Source organism: Embiotoca jacksoni, unplaced genomic scaffold (genome assembly GCF_022577435.1).
Source record: "Embiotoca jacksoni isolate LCO1_2020_lvr unplaced genomic scaffold, fEmbJac1.0.p SCAF_17, whole genome shotgun sequence".
Taxonomy (NCBI): domain Eukaryota; kingdom Metazoa; phylum Chordata; class Actinopteri; family Embiotocidae; genus Embiotoca; species Embiotoca jacksoni.
In genome coordinates, this window is record NW_027185307.1 from 12,258,258 (window position 1) to 12,283,187 (window position 24,930).

The window sequence follows — 24,930 nt, forward strand, 5'->3', positions numbered from 1 at the left end:
ACTGTGTGGCATAAATCAAGAATTATAGAGGTGCTGAGAATAAAAGGCATCTGACATTTTTAGCGTGACAGTTCCGCCATTCCTGTGTTTAAGTGGCGGTGGGAGCTTTGTGGCGCGAGGCCGAGATCTCCTCCTGTTAAGCACACATCCTGCAGGCTTTGTCCCATGGCAGTGACCTGATCCAGCAGGAGGAAGCAACCAATCAAGAAAATATTAGATCAGCTCTGGGAAAAATTAATAAAAATTCTCTCAAGTCGGCCTCACCTACTGTACCGAGCCATGAGATTCATACGCAAGAGCAAAGGCGTGCACTTTATGTGCTTTCATCAGTGCGACTCCATTAAACTCCCCTCTTTCCAGGTTCAAATGATCTATGGGCTTCATGATACGCTTGTGGAAGGTGTTGTGTTCCTCACTGCTGATGTCCAGACAAGGGTGGTCTGTGCAACCGGATCCTTTGACATCACGGAGAACATGAAAACATGAAACATAGTTATTGATCACCGAGTCCACGCTAATCAAATAGCACCCTGGTTTGTTTGAAGTTAAAAATGGTTACAGTGGGTGTTTACCGTTGCACTTCAGGACCCTGCAGCCGCACCCCTCTTAAACATACACAGACAGAAGTGTTATTTGTATTGTTAAATTTACATTAAGTCCATTTTAATTGCATCAAGCCACTAAACAGATCTTACAATAATGGGCCTGACAGAGAAAATTGCAATCATCTGTGAAGAGCCTGTGGCGGTATAATGGACAAACCTGATTAATTTAATCTTGTTGCACTCCATTATGGCTGCACTTTATCATTTCAACAGATGGAGCACCAAGAAATTAAAAAATGCTCTCAAGGATATGTGGTACTGTCCATCCACTTGCATCTCTTTATCTGAAGGTGTGTTGGCTGCTGTGCTGAAATGAAGGCTCGGACTGGAACCTTTGGATGAGTGCATTTCCAAACACAAATGAGATTACGTGAACAGTCAATTGATGCAACAAATCATCAGAACTGTCTTGTGATGTATCGCTGAAGGCTGTTAAAGGCTGTCCATCCAATCATTCAAGTCCAATTAGTTGATATAATCAAAGGAGTAGAATGACAACTGATTTACTATATGGGGGGCTATTTAAGTATGTTGCATTCATTCAACTACACAGGGCTGTTTTCCCACAGAAACCATTTTCATAGTGCTGGAAGTACATTTTTACCGACATCTGTGTGCTTCAATTTACTGTTATTTTATAACCATTAATCGAAGGACAAAATTCCAGCAACACATGTCAACTAAAGAACAACTGTATTGTTATTAATTTATATTGCAAGCAAAGTTCAAATTTGCAACGATTTGGACTTTTTGGAAGTTGTGCCAGCAATCCCTACTTGCAACAGTCAATTTATATAATAACATATTTAACCTGTGACCCCTTAATATGAAGCAACATCTTGTGATGCCTAATCATACCGTGTACATTGTGGGAAGTTCAGTAGAAGATCAAATTCCCCCCTTATTGTTTAGTTTGAATAATTTTAGAGGCCCGAGAAGGAAAACCAAAATGTTGCCAGATAAACAAATATAATTTTGTGCAACAGAATTTTTTTCTTATTTCTCTTTTGTGAAATTATTTCATGTCAAGTAGAGAAACCACTAATTAAGGGCTTAAAATATCAGATAATTTGATAATTTATTGCAGGACTGAATATAAAAAAAAATAATTGAAAAATCATTCAACAATATTGATGGCAATATGGAACCCTAGGTGGCGCTCTAATTCATATCCAAAAAGAGGGGAAGACATGTAGTTTAGAAAAGCAGCACATCGTGAATCACCACCGCAAATGTAATTTATAATATTAGGCATCCCTCCATCATGCTCTAAATCAGCAGATTTTTTTTTTTTTTTTTTGTAACTAAATTATCACAACAGATGGTAGTTTAATGTATTAATTGAGTTAAAAAAAAAATCAAATAATATAACACTGACAAGTAAGTAACAACCTGTCGTTGACGACAAAAGCGAACTGTAACAGCCTATTTCTGCGTTAAGCTGTCCTCGTGCCTGCTCAAAGCCCACTTGGTACCAGTGGGCTGCGCGCGCGCGCGCACAGTCGCATACGGATCTATCTCGTCAATTGTCTGTAACCTTCCGACTCAGGTGCTATGAAAACTTTTAGCTTTCGTGACGGACAATGATCAGTTTTTTTTTCTCGCGGCTCTCCGCCTTTTTTCTCGTCCGTTTGTCCCGCACGCGTTCTCCAGCCAGCGGGGAGGAAAGCAGTCGCTGACGGCTCAAAAGAGCTGAAATGTTTGTGGACAGGGAGACTTGTTGCATGTGGTGACAGCGGTGAAATACTCACGGTAAGGTAGGCACCTCCGAAGAAGCCACTCGTTTTGCATTTTTTTTTTTTGTGTGTGTGTCTGTTTTCTGTGTTTCTTCACAGTTTGTTCGGTATATTTGTTTTGACTTCTGGGGCGAAGTGACAGCGTGTTATTGAGCCGTTTCCAATATGGGCGGGGACGGCTACAGCACTCCGTATTATATAGTTCCAATAGGCTGCGGAAGGATATGTGCGCAGTGATCAATTAAAGCTCGATAAACTTTTCACTCACTTAATTTGTAATTGAATTTATGTTAGTTTTATGTTTCATACAGGCTATTTTAATGGTCAATTAGTTTGTAAAGTTTTCTTTTTAATTTATTATTTTTTTTACTTTAACGTGCTTATCCTCTTCATTTAGGTGTTTTATTTTGTTGCATTCTGTGTGTTACTTTGCAATGATTGACTTTATCTGGAGCACTGTTTTTAAAAACTGCATATTTCAATGGCCTCCGTTTAGCATACATACTGCATGCCCACCCTCTCATTGTGCAGTATTTTATTACGCGTGTTGACTCACCTCAGTAGTACCCTATATTGTATAAATAATGTGTTTTCACCCCCAGAAAGAAGGTGCCACAGGTATGTTGCACAAGGCGCATTTGTCAAAATATCATTTACCTTAAGTTAACAGCAGTTGTATCTAGGTTTTGCTCTCATTCATTCTGCCCCAGACTGCAGTCATTTTTCTGTTTAATTATTTCCTTTTTCACTGTGCACCACTTTTGACAGTGATGGATAGCAGGTTAAAAATGGACATTTCCTCCTCAGTTAGTGCATGTTGTGTTGACTCAAACATGCATGGAGTTCTTCCCTCAGACCAACAGACCTTGGAAAGATTGTGTTCCCCTCTGCTTTTTCCATTCCAACGTGATACAGTTTGTCTTCATTTTCTTCTGACTTTGAGTTATTTTCATGATGTATAGCTGAAGCACATCGTCAAGACAGAAGTGTAGGTTATGTCAAAGTTATGCCATCGTGATTACAGTCTTCGCAGAGGCAGGCCCTCTGCTGTTCCCGCAGCACTGAATAAGCCTCTCAGCTGGATCAAGTGTGTAAAGATGGTGGTTCCCTGATTCAGTGTTTTTATAAAGCTGTCAAATATCAGTCGTGCTTCAGTGTCTAATGTCAAGTCAAGAAGCTGCCATATTTATACACCTGGTTAAATGTTATGATGAGGTTACTGCTGAGTATTGGCTCACTTCTGACCAGAGGTCATGCCAGAAGTACATGGGTCCGTGGTTACACTGCAATTACAATGAGAAAAGTGGAACAGGGCGCACAGATCATGTCGGTTTGGTCTGTCTCCATCGTTCTTTTTAAGAAGAAGAAGAAGAAGGAGAATCTTTTTTTTTTGCCAGTATGTTACACACACAGGAATTTATTTAACCCATTGCTGCACAGTGAAACAGTCAGAGCAGTGAGCGCGCGCACACACACACACACACACACACAAACACACATCCAGAGCAGTGAGCAGCCGTAGCTGCGGCACCTAGGGAGCAGTTGAGGTGCCTGGCTCAAAGGCACTTTGGCCGTGGATGTTAATATTACTCAACGCAAGCCGTTACTCCGCCTTGTTTTCTCCACGAGGTAAATCTAGCATGTCACGCTTCTCATCAGACTTGTCAAAGGCGAGGAGTTTGGAGTGTTTGTTGAGCCCAAGTTCAATGCATGAGTGAGTCTCTCCCTCTCTTTGTGTGCCTGCACACTATAAAATGTCTGGAAATAGTGAAAAATGCCCATCAAAATTCATTAAGGCTTTTAAAATGATTGTTTTAAGCAACAAAAAGTCAAACACTTAAACACATTCAATTAACAATCACACAAGACAAGGAAAAAGCAGCAACTCTTCACATTTGAAAGGAGCAGACGTGCTTTTGCTTTAAAATTACTTGAAACCATCAACTGATTATCAAAATAGTTGCAAATCATGTCCTGTTACATCCCTACTGTAATACTCCTCTCTTATTACGATTAAATCATCATTTGATCAGACCGTTGATCCCTTCCGTGCATCGCCTCACATAAAATCTCTATTTTATGAAAGTTCAGGAAGACGGTCACAATCCAAAACATTATAAATGACATATTTTTTTGTGACTTATGGTCGTTACATTTTCTAGCATTTTATCTTTCATTGGGTGATCTCACGTCCTCCGAATGCCGTATTTTATGGACATATTTACTGACATTGTGGAATATTTTGTTTCGCTTGGGCCCATTCATGAGTGACTGACCTGCGATGGAGCAGCTGTAACCCGAAGATCCGAGTTCAGGATTCAGTCCGTTTTTAAAAGTGTGGTTGCACAGCAGCAATACTGCAATGTATCATGTCTGCAGCAATGAATAGAACAATTTTCATTCACACATGTACCGGATTCCCTACTGTACTGTACATGTGCTTCACGTTTTCTTCAAGACTTGACTTCAGAGGAAAGTTCTCCAGTCTGTTCTCTTTACTTTTGAAGTTACATGCTCCTCCAATTACTGGGGCCATGCAGTCTCCCCTATGGTGTCCTTGGACAGCTCTCTGAGTGCCTGAAAATGTTGCGGACCATTAATTCTGGATTGTCTTCATCTGTTTGCATAATTTTCCCTCCGTAACCATTTCCTCCCCCATCTTCACAGCTTGTGTTCTCAGGTTTATATTTTTTTTCTCTTTTTTGCAAATGCTTGAATCTTCAGGAGATTTCAGTTTTATATCATTTTTTTCAATACCACTGACAGTTGTTAAACTTTTACATCAGCCTGTTTTATGGTATACAGCCTGTCCGCTGCACAGTGTACACAGACTGTTTTACAGCCTGTGTGCTGATGTTGCCTATTGAAACTCTTCACCTGCCAACAGATAGGTTTACAGGTGTATTCGGCGATATTTTTTCGTCTTTTATTAGAAATATATAAACTCATAAACACAGCAGAGCAGTCTGTAAACAGAAAACACTATTGTGGAGAAAAAAAAAGTGGGTGTTTTCTTTAACCTTATATATTTTCCAGTTTTTTTCAGTTAGAGTAATTTGCTGTCAGGCAGGAGGTTGTTTTTGCAACTCAGGCAGACTCCAGAAATTAATTTATCCAAATAACCAAGTCCTCCTGGGCCATGGAGGTTGGGACACTGAAATGGCCCTGGTAGGCAAAGCCGTCTTTTGAAGTCTGGAATGTTTTGGCTGACTTAGAGCAGGCGACTGGAGTGGAGGGATCATTTTCACTGACCCTTGGGATTTTTAACCATTTTCATATACGGAGAACAAAACAAAGTGAGGAAAAATGCCTGAGCTGATTTGCATCGACTCTGCTATCAAAAACCAAGAGAAAAAAAAATGAACTCAGACGGATTTCCTTTATTTTTTTGCTGATTTGTGGAATATATAGGTGATTGAATATAATAATGAAGTGCTTCCAAAGTTTGACATTGGGAGCTTTTTTTTAAAGACGAGGACATAAAGTGTTACCTGTTGTCGTGTCTCCATTCATGCAAAAAAAAAAATTCTCTACAAATTGTCGTTATTAAATCATTCTTTGGTTTATTTAAGAAAATAATCATGGTGTAAAATAAAAATCCCTCACATTAATGTACTCTGGGGGCTGTTAATTAGGTGATTTGGACTGCGGGCAAAACAAACACAGGACCCATCCTAATAATCCAAACACTTTAATTGTAGACTTTCATTGTGTTATTGCTCTCATTAGAAGCATGCACTGTTGGTCATTTGTTACAACCACAAAAATCACCACTGTATTTACATTAATAAATTGAATTTCTATTTATATCTAGGATCCTCTTAAAGACTTTAATTACAAGAACTAAATGGCGTGCTTTTATTAAACAAGCCCAAGGAAAGGGAAGTGCAGGAAACCAGGCGGTCTTGAGTAACGGGGCACTTGAGTTTCCAGCGTAATAAATAATTCACAGGTCCTGTGTGATGAGCTGCTGAGGACAGAAATCCCTAATGACAGCTTTTTATAACCTATGACTCAGCTGCCCATTATGCTTCTGACATCCCTACACAGACCACATCCCCTCTGCATGCTCAGTGCTCACTCTTCTCTCACCCTCCACTGCTTCGCCTGCTGCATTGACGAAAAGGAGTTCGATTACAAAGTGCCACATACAGTCACTTAATGAAAGAAACTGCAATGGAAAATAGGTTCAAAAAAATAAATGTTCAAAACAAAAACAAAAATATTACAGATTTCATTTCTTCTTTTTATACAGCACATCGCCGTTGTGAAATTGCTCACATTTAATCTTGTAAAAGTTGTTTTTATTTTAATTTGAATGTTTCTTTTTTCTTTTCTCTTTTTATCTCACTTTGTAAATTCTTCAAACTTCACGTAATAACAGAGTCGACTTACAAATGGCCCAAAAATATCTGCAGGCATGTTACACTGATCTATTTGACTTTTTTGCCTTTAACAGAATTCATTCATCAGTGTCCCTCTGTTTATATTTTGAAGTACTTTGTCAACTTAGATGTACTTAAAATGTGAAGACTGGAGTGAATTTTGGTTTGGAAGCATGTGAACGTTTCTCTCTCCAAACGTGTGTGCGCGCCCAATCGTAAGTTTATTTGTGGTTATTAATTTCTCTCTCGTCATTTCCTGCTTCAGGTGCTCACAGGAGGGACCGAGCTAACCCCAACGCCTGCTGCTGGCTGCTTTGTATGTGTGAGGTAAGAGCCTGAATAATTGAGTTTCTCCAGTCTGCTTTAGGCCTAAGTGTTACTGTGTTTGATTGGCATAATGGCACCATACCCCCCCAGGTAAGGTCATTCAGAGCAACATCTGGATCTATTGTGCATTATGTAACTCCCAGTATGAAAGGCAAGGCCTCATATGGTTTTGGTTGATATCATTATTGTTATCATTTCCCAACCCCACTAAGAATAGGTGGTTAATTTTAGATGCAAAAAAAAGCTCCAATTACTCCGGGCTGCTTGTGGTTGTCCCCAGAGTTAGTGCTTGGAAATAAATCTGGTGGCCCTGATTAAGTACCTGACAATAGAGTTAGCACAGCACTAGTAGTTTATAGTAACATGGCGGACATGGGCAATTAGGCCCACCAAGTAATTTACAGTGCTGCTTGCAGGTGGTGACCTGGTATGAGCTGGGGACCACCTCGGTAACAAATTAGACTGTATGGGCGAGGAGAGTAGCTGCTCTGTAGGACTTCCAAATAAAGCAAGGCAATCAAAGATTATAAAAAGCTTGACACGTATTTCAGATTTGTTATGATTTTGTTTTTGTGAAAGGAATAACATACGGCACAGGGTTTTTTGTCCGCAATTTTCCGGAGAATGAATGATCACTTTTATACGTTGTTGATCTTTTTACGTCAGCGCGGCCTGTTCTGCTCGCCCTGCTACCTATTAATTATGAAATACTGTAGGTCTTGCCCATTTGGTTTTATAGCTTCTTCCTGCTGAACTCGGTGTGAAAGGCTGCTGTTCTTAAATAGGTGTATAAAAGTAAGAGCGCAGAAAGTTCCCCAAGCACCAACTCTCTGCAGAATTATGTCATCAGAGTCAAAAAGGCACGGCCGGGAAAAAAAAAAAAAAAAAAAAAGGCTTGTTTCGCACATAATAGACACCTTAACACATGGAGCAGATGGAACGGGTTTGTTGCTACTTCTCTTTAGTGTTCCGGGATGGACAGTGGCTGCCTTGATAAGAAAAGCATACAGTTGGTGCTTTGTAACCCTTGAATGGATCAAATTTAACATCGCACAAAGAATAGATTTCTCTCTTATCCTAAAATGTTTCAACTGATAACTGGAGGATCCAAACGGTCCACAGTGTTCTCTCTTCATTTGGTAAGTTTTCGGGAACTTATGAGAAAATGTACAAGACCTTTATCGTTGCGCTGTACTCTGTAACAGTGATGAAAAACAGTGCCCTCTTCTGCGGCCCGCCTGTCTCCGTCTCCGTCTCCGTCTCCGTCTGTCGCCCACAGCCTGAAACATGACTTCAGGTTTTGCTGTAGTTTACAGTGTTGAGACTGGCGGTCCGTGTGCTGCTCTGTCTGTGGGTCATCAACCTTTTGTACAGGTCAACTACTGGGCTGTAGAGTGGCAGGACCCCTGGAATAACTCTGACTGCCTTGATCCCCACTGTCAGCACATTGACCTTAGTGTGGGGTGATTTCATCAAGGCCACCACAGTACGCTGGTTTCACCGCTCCCCGTGATGGGCCACTGCTGGGCCGGTTTCCTCAGCAAGCCCGTTTCATTTACCGGGAACATGTCCCGTGCTGCTTGATGCAGTTTCTTCTTGCCGCCCCGGACGGGTGTTCGATTCTGTCTCGCAGTCGTGTCTAAGTCAGACGCAGAATTTCTTTCAGGATGATGACAAATGTAAATCTTTCTCATCTCAAATTAGTCACAAAGCATTTATTGCCAGTTGGAGAGAGCGCGGTTCTGCATGGCTCTGGAGGATGGTCCATCTATTTTCATTCGTGACAAACACCCTGCAAATAGTCAGAGCGGCTAATTGGCATAAACTCCAATGATGTGAGCAGAACCACACCGCTAACAGCTGTGTGTGGTCCACGAATGCTTGCACAGCTATTTTAGAACCCTGGTCCAAGAGAAATATACACTGTGTTTATGCTGCACCTGCAATACCACTTGGCCTTGAAGACGGACAGCGTTAGCAGCAGAACATTTAGCTCTTTCTCCTTACGGAGAAAAGATTCGTTTTGTTGAGGTCAGCTATTATTTCTGTGAAGTTCTTTCAAGATTAAGACATGAGCCTGTATTAATATAAGAAGCCTGTCTTTCCTGAGAGGATTTCACTCTATTTTTTGATAGATCATGTAAGTGACCATCCGATTCCGGATTTTTTTTTAAATAAATTTGCTTTGTATAAGACAGAAAATTGTTGAATAAGCCTCTTATTATCATTATTATTATTGCTATTTCCATAGAAACAAGTGTGTACCTCCTGCTGGACTACTGAACAATATTTAGCATTTCTGCTGCTGATGTTTAATCTCTCATTAGCCTTTAGGTGACATGAAACAGCATCCGCCTCGTTCTTGCGTTTGCCAATCAGGGACAGGTTGAGTGACGGCCACAGAACAGCACATCTCTTATGTAAACCTTTGCTCCACCGCCACGAAATTAGAGTGCCTGTTGCTACACACTGCCGCCTCCTGCTTCTGCACAAATGAGAAAGTAAGCGCTCTGGTTCAGAAGTTCACATTTTGGATGCATGCCGGAACTACTTAAAGCCAGTGACGTTTTTCAGGGAACAGGTGGTCAGAGTGACATAATCCTGGCTCACTGTTATGATCCTCAGAAATTAGGCCCTGTTACTCTGCCAGAAGGGTTATTACTCTGTCAATATGTGTAAGTGCCAGTGTATCTGACTTGTTATTGATGTAAATAGATCAAAAATGGAAAGACCAAATTAAGATATTTCCACAAACACTTCCTCATAGCTGCTTAAGCATGTTAAATATGTCCACAAACAAACCAATTACACATGTTTACACCCATCTTTGACATGACTCAAAGCTTGGCTGAGAAAGCTATTTATTCTCATCCACTGTTAACTACTGGCATATATGTGTTAGAGAGGAATGCCATTCAGAATGCAGAAAATATATTTAGTTCTCGCCAACAGACAGCAAAAGGCACCAGTGGGTCTAGCCCCTGTGTGAGAACAGTTATTTCTGTCGCAGTATGGACTTTCAATTACTGTAATCTGCTGCTTCACTCCTTCAAGAACATCAGAGCTGATTAACTACTTAGATGCATCAAATATGACACCTACAGTGCATATCATAAATCGACGTCGCTTTATTTTCACTTTCTAGATATTTTTTGTCAAACAAGGGTGTTAGTTTGGGTTATACTATGGGTGTTAAAAATTAAGAATTTTCTCCTGCCTAATTTTCCGCCTTGTCCCCTTCAGCTACAATATCAGTTGTTGATACTTTTCACTGTGGAGGTTTGGAGGATATAGGATATGCTTGCTTTTGGTTTGATGTGAAATTAGTGCATTAAAGAGTCAATAACTGTTTGACAGATCTTGGTTATTATTTTTGAGTTTCTGTTAGTCCATTAGGAAGTAGGTGCTTATGGACAGTGGAAATACCCCACAGCTGCAGTCTGGCTGGTGCTCCATGTGTGACCCTCAAAAAAATACTCAAACTTAACACAGACCTGGTCTCACTTGCAGCTTTACAGATATGTGTCCAACAAACACACTAGGTGCATAATAAAGTGACAGACTCTCTGTTTATAATCAACATTAGATTAATATAAAACATCTTTGACAGACCCTTCGTGATTACAACACAGTTGTGATGCATGGTGTGGACAACGCATATCTTATTAAACTACTCAATTAGTATTTTTGACATTTAATGTCACATGTAACTTCCTGGTACCACTAATGATTCTGCCTGGTTTTATTTCAGGAAACCCTGTGAGGTCTGTGCTTATATTTGGAAAGGTTTTTTTTTTTTTTTTTTTTTTATCTAAAACTGGGGCAAATCTATCAACAAAGCCATGTGATTCAACAGGGATGAACTGAGAACAATGCCCAGATAAGTGAATTACCTACATGGTAGGAACACACGAGGCTTATGTCCTGAAGCTAGGCAACTGGCAGAACCTCTGTTTGTATTAGGAAACAGTTGAGCAGCTCCTGCAAACACCACTTATCTTGTTTAATTGCTGCATAGTTGCTGAGAAGTTGTCATACATGTCTGTTTTTCTTGCCTTGTACAAACAGCAAAGGGCAGTGTGAATGGTTACTGAGTAGTTAAGTGGCAGCTTCTCTGGAAGGGCAAATACTTAGTGGCAGGAACTGTGTAAACATTTCAGATCATTTGGTTAACAAAGTTGTATTGGAGCAATCGGAATGACAGAACGGTGTTTCCTTTAGGATTTTGTTTTTCAGCTGTGGTGCTGTCGTGCATGCAGCACCGGATGTTGTAGCTACTCGAAAATGGTTGGTAATGTGAGTCGGAGGGATGGACTTCTTTCAAATAGATCTAATTTATTCAGACCGGTCACAAAAACAACGACAAAACACACAACACTCCTCCCTCCTCCATTTTCTTAGAGAGTCAAGAAAAAAAAGCCAAAGACAGACCAACCAGTGCTGTCTGTGGCCAATCAGGGAGGGTCTCTGGAATTAGAGCCACTTTGACCCAGGTGGAATCAATCTCTTCTCATTTAGAGCTACATGGTACTCCGTTGTTCTGAAACAGAAATATTCATCAAGAGGCATAATCAAAAGACTGTTGGTGACATTTCTAAACAATTCAACATTCCCTTTTTTGGAACTGATTTACATTATAGCAGAAAAAAGAAGAAAAAAAAAATAAAAAGAAGAAAAACCTGCACAAAGATACTTAAACTGGAAAGTGTATTCCTTCTTAAAGGATCAGGCAGGTCAGGGAGATAAAGTCCTCCTACAGAACACCTGTGTGAGCAGAAAGTACCAGTGATCAAGCATTTCCAAAACATAATTCTTGGCTCATATAAATGTTGATCAAATGAGCAAGAGGAATGTGGATCTCCCTCTTAGCATGCATACCAGCACTGACTCAAGACAGTGTAGGCTCCATTATGCTGAACCTGTATTTACGTGTCAGTGGAGGAATAGCCTAAAACAACATAAATAGAAATGAATAATATAAACATATTTGACTGGACATAACATCCGTTATCAGCACCTACCGCACTTTACTGACCTCAGCTCCTCCATGGTCACCATCACTGATCCATCAGAGCACTCGACACTTATCCAAAACATCAAGAGGCATAATGCTGTAATTTACCACGTTAAGTGTACAGGGCGGTTGCACTGACAGGGGAAACATTTTGATTTGTTTACACATTGTTTGTTCATTGTTCGTGCGGGCAAAATAAAAGATGTGCACTCGCACAGTTTTTGAGAAATGAAACGACATTTTTAAACTCATTACCCCGTTCATGTCCAAATGACTCCAAAGTGGCGACTCATTGATTTGCTCATTCGTGCGAACAAAAGGAAAAATTGTGACTCTATTAATTCCTACTTTATGAACATTACACATGTCAGATTGATAAGTTGTGATAACTTGAAAAATAATGACGTACAAATGTGCACAAATGATGTAGAAACAAATGAGAGCACTTTGGAATCCTTTGGATGTTAATGAGGAACTACTTTCATGCTGCAAGTCACACAACTGACCTGTGCTGCACTGACACTTCATCAGCTGTCAATTTGTATCAGTTTTATGAGAACATAATTTATTTTGCTGACTGATATCCCATTAAACTAAGATTAGCTGATTTGTCATTAAGCATGTTATGATTAGATTATGCATTAGGTTCATTATGATTAAGGAAATAATCTTTCAAACCATCAAATGCAAATTATTTCACAGAAAAAAAAGTTAAAAGCTTAAAATAAAACTGAACTTAATGGTTAAAGTGACCGCCATAATGTATCAGACTTTCATTCATTTAATTAACTGTATTGAATAACACTGTATTGGTGTCTGTGGCTCTGCATTAATGAAGTGATTCACTGAAGATATTAGTGAGCATGCTGTTCGTGGATTTCAAATTAAATACAAATATGGATCATAGCAATGATATTTTACAAATACACCGTATTTGTTTCTCATACCAGCAGCAGCTATCTCTGCCCTTAGCGTTGGAACAAAATCCATTAGGCTTGACTGGAATAATGAAAAATAAATTCGGTAGTCTTGCCTCTGATTTGCTGCCTTTTGAGTGAACAATAGCTTCTCTCAGCGCTCAAACTTTTTAAATGTCCAGGAGGAGTTCTTGTTTGAGTCCCAAACCTACCGAGATCTCTAATGAAGGCTTTACCTTCCAGGCAGGCATATTTCTCCAAATGACAGTAATTTACATATGATGTATTTAGAGAAGAAGAGGGCAGGCTAATTCTATTTGGAGATTTTCCTTTGTTTTAGGAGTCATTAGCAGCTAGCTCAAATCTAATTTTTACAATTTCATCAGGCCATCTTGGAAAGCCTCTGTGAGCTCATCAGAGAGGAGCATTTATTGCTAAGTGTTCTCTATTGCATTAGCACGCAATAAAGCGGCCAGGGACTGCTACAGACGTTTATGTGGAATCCAGTTAACACTCTGCCAATTCGTTTTTTATTGGGACACAATCAATTTTTATTCATTTTAAAGCCAGAATGCTTTCTTTCATTGTGTGCCTACCCCAGCTTATTATGCCCTAAACTAATTACTCAGTTGTTTTCACAAAATGCTAATGTTTATGTTAAAGATTTCCTCTTTGAAATGCAGGCCTCATGTGCATATATACACACTTCCCTCTATGCTTTAAGCATCAAAATTGCATTCATTTGATTTGTATGAATCTGGCAATGATGACGAGCTCTGAGTAATAACACTGGTTTTGAAGAATTTGAATATTAGTCAATAATAATAAATCATTTTACCTCCGTTTTGAAATTTGAATTTTACCCTCATTGCGTGCTGTGGAAAGAGAATGAAAAAGTCCAATTAAGTGGCGAAGTAATTCTTTGGAAAGTCGAGCCTCGTGTGTTTTACTCAAGGTTATTGTAAAAAAGTGGCCAAACCAAAGTGTACACATGAAAATACGCATGCAAGTGCATCTACGTTTTATATATTTTATCGTACTCAGAGTGTAAAGTCACCATTTGTTGTGCTGCTTGTCTGAATATAGCTGGAAACTCTAAGCACGTGTGCTGGTGAAGCAGCTCAAGTCGTCTCGGTGTGAGCTAGATGAGTGCATCCTCACTGCGAGGTAATAATTAGAGTGCTTAAGTGCTCCTGGAGACAAGACAAACCTAGAGGAAGAGGGCATCTCTTCCTCCTCAGCCCCTCCTCTCGTTCACCAAGAAAGTCTTTAATGGCTCCCATTTGACTCTGATATCCTTTATTGTTTGGTATCAGATGTACACCTTGTACCCTTCACCGTTTGCACTGAAGCGCATTGGACCTGGACTGTAATGTAGGCAACAGACATCAGACGTCTTCCTCTTTTCCCTTCATCCTCCAACCTCCAGCCCTCCACTGCCTTCCCATCAGTGAAATGCACAGGCATCTTCTGTTTGGTATCGCATTTCAACATGCACAAACAAAGAATATTCATAGCTGCATCCTCCAGTGACAGCAAGTGACATTGCTTGGCATACAATGAATGTGTATGGGCTTGCAAGCGTGCGTGATTTCCACACGTGTGCGCAGATGTTTTTCTTTTCCAGTTTTGGGATTTGCGCTGCAGTCGGCTCTGGAATGCTTTCAGCGCATTGATGGGATGACAAGTTATCATTGATCTGTCCTTACTCAGTGGGATCCATTAAATAATGTATGGGCTCCTGTGCATTACCAGTGCACTCTCCTGTCCTCGACCCATTAAGAGGAGCAGGGCATGAGGCCCTAGTGGCTCGGGGCCCTCAGAGGTCCTTGGGCTTTCATTTAATTAAATTATCTTATAATGAAAACTCCCATAATGAGATTAATTTTTAATTATTTATCAGCGACCGATTTGAGGGAGAGTCTGCATTAATAATGCATGAAAGGGCTAAACATTTTTCAATTCATCACCTTTTCCTTTTGTTGAAGGTGCAATTTATTAAGTGCTCTGCAGCTGCTGGAGGGACTTGTGGTGGAGATGTGGACGGCCGGGCTCAGAGGTCAGTCAGAGGGGCTGTGAAGTCCTTGACTGTCATTTGATAATGTATTTTATATTGCTAAATTAATATCCCCATAATTCTTGTGTGGTATTATGCGTTCCCTTTGTGTGCTTGTATTCATGTTTTTTATCCACACTGTGAAAAACAAATTGTCATCATTTTTGTTTCCTCAGATATACAATAATGTTCTCTTCAGTTTCTTAAAGTTTGATGGATTTTATATTAATACCTAAGGCAGAGAAGTAATCAACATTATGCCAGCAATTCTCTGTTGATGTTTGTATACCGCCATCAGATTGTCATGTTGATTCCCCTTGTGTGAGCACATTAGAAGACTTTGGTGTCTGGCCAACAGAATAGGGGAAGATTGTCGACTGTCACACTGTGTGAAACTGTAATTAGCTGGCTTGGTAATGCGCTTATTCGAGTTCCCGGGCAGCAGAGATGGCAGCGCTGTTGAGATCTGTAAGATGATACACTGTTGAAAACAATTGCCTTTTGTGATTTAAATGAGCACATTTCACTTCATAAGTTTTGTATCAACTGACAGAAACGTGTAGCGGCAGACAGCGCGGCAGAAGTGACTCAGGGCAGGAGACAAGAAATGTCATTGGGATGGTGAGCTGGGTGCATTTATCGGGCCTTCATCAATAGTCGATTAATAATTCAGGCAGAGTCTGGGGCTTCTTTAGGGCAGGGTTTCAGCTAGCTTGTAATTTTGTAAATTGCATAGTCATCATGCAATGGATGGGTCGGGCTTCTGTGAGAGTCACAGCTGTGAATCTAGGTTGGCCTGTGGGATTAGTAACAGGTACAGTTCAACCCAGATGTGGTAGTTTTATAGACAGATATTCACAACAAATGCAGTGGGGGAAAAAGGGCAAACAAAGAAGGCTGTGTTGTATCGAAACATTTCAATTCCCCCCAAAAAACGAAATATTAAAGCCTTTGATGCACACATGTAATCTAAAGCAGTAACATAGGAAGGTGTGAACATACGTGGCTGTTTTGTAGTAGGAAGGTAACAGTTTCAAGCTCGGTACTCTGGGCCCAACTGTATCCAGTGCAGATCTATTGCTTTCGATTAAAGCTTGGCTACAGGATGAACAATATTACACAAGTCAAAATGAAAATCAATATTCAGAAAGTGGCTTTTTGTTGAACCACCAGTCCCATCCTTTGACACGTTTCCACCAGATCCCCTCCCCTGGCTTACTGAAAACAAACAGGTATTTCTTCCCATTGTGAGTTGTTCAAGGTGCCTTGGCCCAGGTGCAGCATTAGCAGATACAGTCCTTGGACCCATGAATGAGCAACCCTTCAATTACCCCAGGTCAGCTCTCTGATAACTCCCCATTCAACAAAATGGGCCCTCTAATTGCCCTGACCAGTATTACCTGTTGTTTCCTAGGCAACTGGAAGTTTTCGTGACCTATAAAAAGTTGCTACTCCTGTAACTGATCCGAGGCTGTGCGGTGGTTTGTTTCCATGGTAGACTGCTGAGCTATTTATAGGTCTATCTAGCCGGTGGTAGTAGGCACAGAAAGCATTACGAGCAAATTCATTCATTTATATAGACGGGACCAAGTTACTGCTGGTTTTGATCGATTGAAAGTCAACGAGAGAGGTGAGTGGAGGTCTTGAGAACAAAGAAACACCTGGGGCTTCGGCAACTGAGTCACTAAGTCAAGAGGAAGAAAGCTTCACACTCTCTTCCCTGTCTTCCCACTGTCTGCTTTTCCCCTCTGAACGCAGAAGCGGAACCTTGTAACAAACGCTGTGTTTATTTTGGAGTCAGAGGCAATGCCCCGGATGACCGGAATTTCTTTGTTGTGGTTTCGTTTGCGGTTTTAGCAAAGACATGCAGACCTGCTGGTATCGATGAATCATGTGTTCATCACCACGGGTCCCCGGCAGTTCATCACCTCTCCCTGTGCTGCGTGGGGCTATCAAAAGGTTAATCAGGGAACCCTCCATATTAAAGTGATAATTTATCTCCGAATCACAGGGTTGAAAAGGTGTATGAATTATCAAAGGTGTCAAGTACAGAGTTCAAGAAGAGATCTCCCTGAAGGCAATTGGCAGCAGTAGTGAGCTTGACTTCAGTTTCAAAATCGCTCTCTAACTTTTAGTAGACTCACTGTCTTTATCCGCAGCACACGGACTACTTTGTAATATCATTTATCCAATCATAGATGAGCACATTTCACATCTTTGTAGTTTTTAAAAAAATTTTTTTATCAACTGACAGAAACATACAGTATATTCCACGGCTGTCAGAATTAAATACATGTTTCCGAAATTGTTTTTAACATATTATAAAGCATGTAAGCAACCCATTACTTCTTTTCAGTAACCAAATATAGATACAGTGGGAGAGGTTTGAGTCCTCGAAGAAGAATTCAAGAGGCTACACGTTGGATAGAATGAGATGGACTTTAAAAGAGGTGAGATATCAATAGGAATTTATTTAGTTCATGGACTCGATACATTAACTCAACTAACAATCAACCATTCCCATCTTTAAAGCTTTTTAATGCACATGAATCTGACCTGTCAATACATCTTCAGCTTTCAGCTTGCCCACTCTTAACACCATTATTGTGGTCACTCGCCTGCTGTAGTTCGTTTGTTGCTTCCCCATGTAGATGCAGCTTGGACTGCACTTTACATTCTCCCTTATATATTTACAGGTCAAACTTGCCACTCTTAAAAACACAAGCAGAAAACATTTTCTTGCACTCAAAAATATTTTTTAAATGGACATAAACAGACTTCTAAGGATCCTTTTGAAAGACTTTTACCTTTCTTTGTTCAAAATCAGCTATGGCCTGCCACTATAAAAGTATAGTGTTACTAAAGCTGAAGGTCATATTGAAAACAGAGGAATACCGTACACTAATATGAGCGTTGCTGATAAAGAATATGAGATTGTTTTTCCCTAAATCAGTTCCAGCTAAATGAGATTGAACTTATTTTCACACAAGCACAAAGGGAGAGTGTTCTGCAAGGCCTGCATTGCAAATTCCATTTCCTCATAGGGGAAGTCACCTTTTCGCGGGGCCACCGCTGCTCCGAGCACATCAGGACGAAACAAACACGGCATGTCGTTGAGTTCTGTTGCTGTCTTTCACAATGTTATGCGTGTAAGAAATGAACTGCATCAGGAAGCCTGAGATCTCAACTCTCGGTGGACTAGAATTACAACTAATGTTTACAGTGCCGGTGAATTATGCATTTGTTGTTTCCTCCTGCTTTATAACCATTAACTCTGCTCTCATTGAAGATGACGCAGTCTTTGTTTTTGTTTTTTTCAACATGTAAAGTAACTTGGACAGCTCTTCCTGTCCACTGCATATGGATAGTGCAGCAGTAGTGCGCAAGAGAAAACAATAAATGAAAGGCTGTCTCCTTTACTCACGATGACTGCAGCAACAAGTACCAGACAAATGCACAGAAGTCACCAAGAAGTACTTTGAGGTATTAGTATACTGTATGTGTCAGCACTCCCCATGCGCAGTCTTAAAAGGCAGCTATCCCATTGGTTATTTTGGAACTTCACGTCACTCTTAAAATCCCTCAGACTCTTGCATGATTGGCCGGACGCTCCAGTTCAGCCAGCCGCTAATAGTTCACACTGTCTTCAAGGCTGTGAAAATTACGCTGCTCAGCATGTTTCCCGCTGTTGTATAAAATAAGTGACTGGTGCCTAGATAATCCATTCACATGTGCAAGGAGGCAGGGTAGACAGATAAGCCCAGCTGTTAAGTCTGTCCAGGAGTTAACTATTACTGAAAGCTGGTGTCCAATGGCAGTGTCCATCCATCACTGCAAACACTCTAGCTGTGTTCACTTGCACTTGCCTTCTTTGAGAGCAAATGTGGATGTAGGTTAAATACAAGTTATTTTGCATTCTGTGGTATTTCTGTTTTGTTTCCGTGTGATAGATAGCTGATTGATAATGCCCCTGGCTTAAATAGCCTTGCCTGTGCTCTTGTGATGTCCCTTGGCAAACAAGGCACCATGACTTGAATGTGGGAGCATATTCTGTCAGTGAGTCAAACCACTGGCTTGCACAGCTCTGTCTCTTTTGTAACTGTAACTGAATGGCACAGACCCAATCTAAGTGTCTTTCATCTGGCCAATTCAAACAGACGTTTGACCCCAGACATTTGCCTAATGTGTTTTTGTTATGTGGACTCCTGGCTTCACAAATGTCACAGTGGCTGGACTGGTGGGGGTTTGTGGAGTAAGTCGGGGAGGGAGACGGGGAGTCAGCCCGAGGGGGTGGAGTTGCGAGGCAGCAGTTATGTCCATAACCTCTGCATTTTGCACTCTAACCAATTGGGAGTTGGTGGTGTGGTGAACATAAGTTTCAGTGATGACCCCCACCCCCACCCCCACCCCTCTCTCCCCGCTCCTTGCGGGCCAGACCGACTGCAAGCCTGCTGATCAGCGGCGTGGCCCCCAGTGCTCTGCTGACCTGGGCAGCTGTGGAGGAGACGGGGAGTGCCACATTTCTGGCCGCCCGAGTTGCACAAGTCAGAAGCCAGTCCCAGACAGTTGGGGCAGCCCTGACAAATGCTGCCATTAGTGCGGTGCTGAAAATTTATTACCAAACATATTGGTATTTTAGGGTGCAGCTGATTTAGATTTAGTAGTTTTGCTGGTGAGGCTCTATTATTAAAACAAAATGTCAGATTACTGCTGGAACTAGTGCTACAGTATTTCTAAAGCCGCCCGGCCCACTTACTACAATTATATCGCTTACTTTTGTAACAGTCATTGATATCTGTTCAACTTGTGAACTTGGATTTCCCAGCAGTTGTATTTACACTCAAAGGAAGCATCAAGTTTGCAGCTATGAAATCAGGATGCACGGGAGTGTTTTCCTCAGTTACTGTTTTGTGAATCTTGTATTATTTGTTTAAAATTTTCAAAATGTGGGACAAACTCCAGAAGAACGGGAAAATGTATTTGTCGTATTTAGAGAACTTATACTCATGTTTGCGCTGTCAAAACTTTCTGTTAAATTGAAAGACAAAAATGCCACACTGTAGACGTTTTGTTTCTTTTTTTCTGACGGCTTTTTAGTGCATTTAGGCAGAAGGCCTATGAAAGTAGTTATTCACTGTGTGTTTGATGCAGAGTGGCAGGGAAATGATCATATAAAACATTATGTTGTTTTGGTAAAAACTGGTGGAAGCTGATGGCCATCCATTCAACTAGATTTATACTCTACGGAGTCGGAAATGTTCCCACTTTAATAATGAAGTAAATTTCAATGAGTACATTAAATATACAAAAGTGTTATTTTATTTAAAATACATAGTCGAGATTACATAGGTTATTTTTATATCACAAAGGCAATTGAAATTTGTACAAAGTCCTTATGGTCAAAAAGTGCTGTTATATCACTTTATGTATGACATTATTATGCTGTTTAATACGGTGGTGCTTGAAATAATGTATATAGCCCAATTTTGGCCTGTTTAGTGAATGACATAAGTTGAAATAAATTTGACATAAAGCCATGAGAGATCGATTTTCATCACACATTTTATTTCACATAAGCACAGCAGCTCATAGGCTGATCAGTCACAGAACTGTAGTGGTAATCTTTAAAATGTCCAAGTTTGTTTCGTCAGGTTGAAAAATGTCAAATATTAGTAGAGAATGTTCCTCCACTGAGATGTAAGAAGACTTTGTCTGATGTCGAAGCATCGGCCAAAACTGTCCTTGATCATTCTTAGAATTATGTTTTACCCTACAAAAACTCCTATCGAGCTTTGATTTACAAGTCAAGTTAAATCACATGTTGATACAAGTCGGATTTAAAAAAAAGAAGAAAGAATTTCCACATGTATCACACAAACCACATGGAAGTGATTTATAAAGCTGAATTTAGTCTTATTAATTTCTTTATCTTTCAACAACCCATGTGCGTATTCTGTGCTTAATGCCGGCAGTGATATTTCCAGTCATAGCGAGGTCTCATTCTGAGTAATAGGTCTCTGAAGTGTGCTTGTTTGGCTTTTTTGGGGCCATTGGAGACCAATAAAGAATCTGTCTGAGGATTTTCAGAGTCCTCATAGACTCTCCCCAGGTGTGCTTCACTGGTCGTAAAGCACACTTGTCTCCGACGGTATATTCATGGACAAATGTGTCCGCGGAGAGTTTTTAACTTCAGACCAGTTAGCATGCACTGTGACAACTACAACATATAGTAATTGCTTATGTAAATTTCCGTGCACATCTGGAAGGGACGGCTTAAAGTGTACCTGCTGTGTTTTACTGTTAAGAAAAATGGGTATTTGTCTGAATTTAAAACATGTTGTCCTTCTTTTGTCTGGACCCACGATGGCTGCAACAACAAGGTCACTCTGTTAATTTGAGTTTTTGACGTCCACCGAGGTTAACCATTTCCTTTGTTCCTTGCTCTCTGCGGAGGAGAGCTCCGATGTATTTTCATGTTGAGGTACGCTGTGTTTACTTTTATCGCTGCTCCGCAGCGAGGCAGGCCGACCTGATGTTTGTTTATAAGGGATTCGGGCTTCCCTCGCAACTTTCATTCACCACTTGAAAGCACTTGACTCGCTACTAATTTACCTTGAGGGACTTCAAAATGATCTGTCTGCACTGTCAAAATCTTTCTTGTGGGCACAACTTATCATCATCAAAGATTCTCTGTTGAGTTTAATGAAAGCCTGCTAGATGGGTAAATGGTATACTCTGTATACTTGAACGCTGCATGCAGAAAGACATGGTGACATCAAGGTTACATGTTGTTGTTCCTCAGGATGGAGGATGGCATCAGTTGTTTTCGCTTTGGTTGCTCCAGTTGTCATTGTTGCTTTCAAGTTAGTATTACAGAGTTCGCATGAAAACACAGGCAGCGAGGGTAAAGAGAGGATGAATGGAATAGTATGGAAAATGATCTTGAATTTCCCTTCGTCGTCAGTGCAGCTTTGCTTTACCAAGGTTGTTTTCAACAGGAAACCGCGCACAATGAATAACTCAGGAATATCCAGTACCTCGCACTTACCCAGCTCTTTGACAAATTGCCGTCCAGCAAACTTAATGTCCCACTTGGGGTCGGGGGCAAGGTTAGGGGTGGGACGTGTGTATAGTTAAGGTTTTTGGTATTTTCTCCGTAGTCAGTAGGTGAGCGCTTCACCCGGTAATGCCTGTAAAAATATATAAAACTGTTATTTTATCCAAAGTTATCCCGAGTTCACATTTCCCTTCTTGGGGGAAGGTTCTGAACGCAATGCTCTGCTCAGACGTATGTCAAAAAAGGAACTTGATCTCCCCCACCCCCCACCCCCCACCCCCAACCAATGTGTGAAATTGTATAAACACTGTAGTAGCTCTACCCAAACAAGTTTGCAGCATATGCATACGGAAATACTGCAACTGTGTCACCGGGGTGTTAGCGTTTAGTTTCATCCGTACCATTTGATCCCTCGTCACGCCGTTCCTGCTCCCTTCACGCTGTTCATCTATTCTTTGCGAAGATAAGTAAACTCACTTTACCGAGATGTTCTCCGTTGTGGAACAACAGAGGAAAAAACTCACCGCGAGTACTCCGAGTCCATTTAGGTTTACATTAACCCCCAATTCCTTATCTCAAAAACAGAATCAGCCATTTGGAAGTGAGTCTATTTCCGTGTGTGTGTGTGTGTGTGTGTGTGTGTGTGTGTGTGTGTGAAACTCGGTGGATAACCTATTGGCAGCAGAGGACAGTGCAGATCTCTCCTCACTCTAAATTGCAGGCAGGCATCCCTGCAACCCCACATGAAGACCATCGAGTCCCATCAAGATAATCCTTAATAAAGAACGGCTTCACATTTAATCTTAGCTTACTTCTCAAATTTCTTACTTGATATAGTATTTGGCAAGAGGCGTTTTCGCGCTGATGTCAGTCGAACACTATCAGTGCATCTTTTGTTAAGCTCCCATTTGGCAGGCAGACGGGGCTTTAAGCTTTTATAGCCGCACCAAAGATTATTTTATTGTTCTAATTTACCGAGTTTATTGAATGTGTTAGTGCTTTTTAAATTCTTATTCGTAGAACTTTATGATTCTCTTTCATGATGTATAAATGCTTCATTCCCTCCAATTCAAAATATTGACAATTTATAATTCAGTTAAACCCTTTTACATGAGATTGTTTTGCATTTAACGGCCTTTAATTTAATACTGCCGAACATGAAAATAGTAAAGTAATCACCAGTCATCCCCAGTAAAACTGCCAGGTTGATTGCAACCTTGATTCAAAACACACCGTACAGCACTGCATGACGGAGTATACGAGGAAAATCAGAGTTTAGTCGGAGACATAAACAACTGTGTATAATTACACTTTGCAATTTGAAAACAACTCACTTGCAAAATTACATCTCGGTCTAATTTTATACAGCTGCTTATTGAAACAGAGAGCCACTGAATAAATGCAGTAACTTAATTGGCACGTGCAACCCGCTGCTATTAAAAAATAGTTACTTGAGAGTCCCCGAGCATCTATTAGTCAATTGAGTTATCAAGAATCTGTTCAATGTGCAATATATTTCACGCTCAGAATTTGTAACGCGATCCGGTGGGTTTACCTGTGGGCAGTCGGTTTGGAAAAGGAGGCAGCGCTTGCATTTCAAGCACGTCCTCATTATTACTGCAGTGTGTTTAAATCAGGAGTAGTGCAGCTCGGATCTATTTCTGTCAGCTCCTCGTTGACTGCTGTTACACAGAGGCTGCTTGGTGGCAACCTGCTTTCAGTATGGGCTGTGAACTCCGCAGCTGATCCGGTACAAACGGACTAATTCGAGATTATTCAAATAAGTAATCCTAATTATGAAGATTTTAAGAGTGCTCTTTCAATGACGCATTTTTTCTTCTCTCTTCCCAACTGACTAGTAGGTGACAGAGATCTGTAAGTAGCACGATACGTTGCTCAACCACCAGCACAGCACACTGCTCTTCTAGCTGTGGGTGTTCTTTCTCTCTCACCACCTCTTTACCGTAGCAAATGTATGATTTCCTCTTCCTTGGTAATCATTTGTCAGAATTACTGTTGGTATTTCACCCACAGTTTTATGATGTGGAAATTAAACAAATTTGAAACGGCTCATTGATGTCTCAACCAGGATTGATATTCTTGAAAAGAACATCGGGACATATTGAGGTAAAATCTGTACAAGCCTCATCACCAGCTTGAGTAAATCACCAGTTCGAGCTCATCAGTAGCAGCATGGCCTTGTGTTGCAGCGTTGCCCAGTTGAAATAATAACCTGGAGCAGACAGAAGGCAGTCATTACCTCGCACACAGACGCTGTGTGTATGTGTTGACGGAGGACTTCCACTAGAGCGCTGTGGAGACGGACAGAGCCGAGCCAAGCCTCTCGGGCCGCTGTTAAACCTTTAGCTCCCCATCACCTAAGCTAATGACCTAACCCCTTGTTTACGCTCTGAAGTCCGTCCACGACGGAGAGAAATCCAGAAATGACCCGAGACTCGCAAGAGCACCCACCTAAAAGAAAACAACAAAATAAACCAGCGGTTTGTGGTGCAAAAAGAGGAGCGTAACAAAACCAAGAGAGAAGTGAGGGGGTGGAGGGTGGGGGGGGATAAGCGTGAGCCCTCGGGGTGTGTGAGCGGAGCCTGGTGTTCCAGTGGAGAGATCTACCATTTCATTGTCTTAGTCTCCGCTGATACAATCTGGAGAGGACTCTATTGCTTAAAGCTGCGAGTGAATGACATATGGGGAGCTGGTGTGAGGCACAACTCCCCGGTGCCTCCTCCAGACCCAAAGTCTTCCTGTGAGAGCACCGAGCAACTTTTCTGCTTTTTCAAAACGGCAGCAGCCTCCCTCTCCCTCTCCCTCCCTCATT

The 24,930-nt window shown here is 41.0% G+C and overlaps 1 protein-coding gene across 2 annotated transcripts in view; it reads left to right on the plus strand.

The window, feature by feature from the left end:
• The first annotated feature begins 2,146 nt into the window (after positions 1–2,146).
• Positions 2,147–24,930, plus strand: part of eya1 (EYA transcriptional coactivator and phosphatase 1) — a 64,572-nt gene continuing 41,788 nt past the window's right edge. The window contains exons 1-2 of one of the 2 annotated variants that reach the window (XM_069151657.1): positions 2,147–2,362; positions 6,992–7,053. The gene's annotated coding sequence lies outside the window, so the exon portion shown is untranslated. The remainder of the gene's footprint in view (positions 2,363–6,991; positions 7,054–24,930) is intronic. The other variant, XM_069151656.1, reaches the window with a different exon arrangement.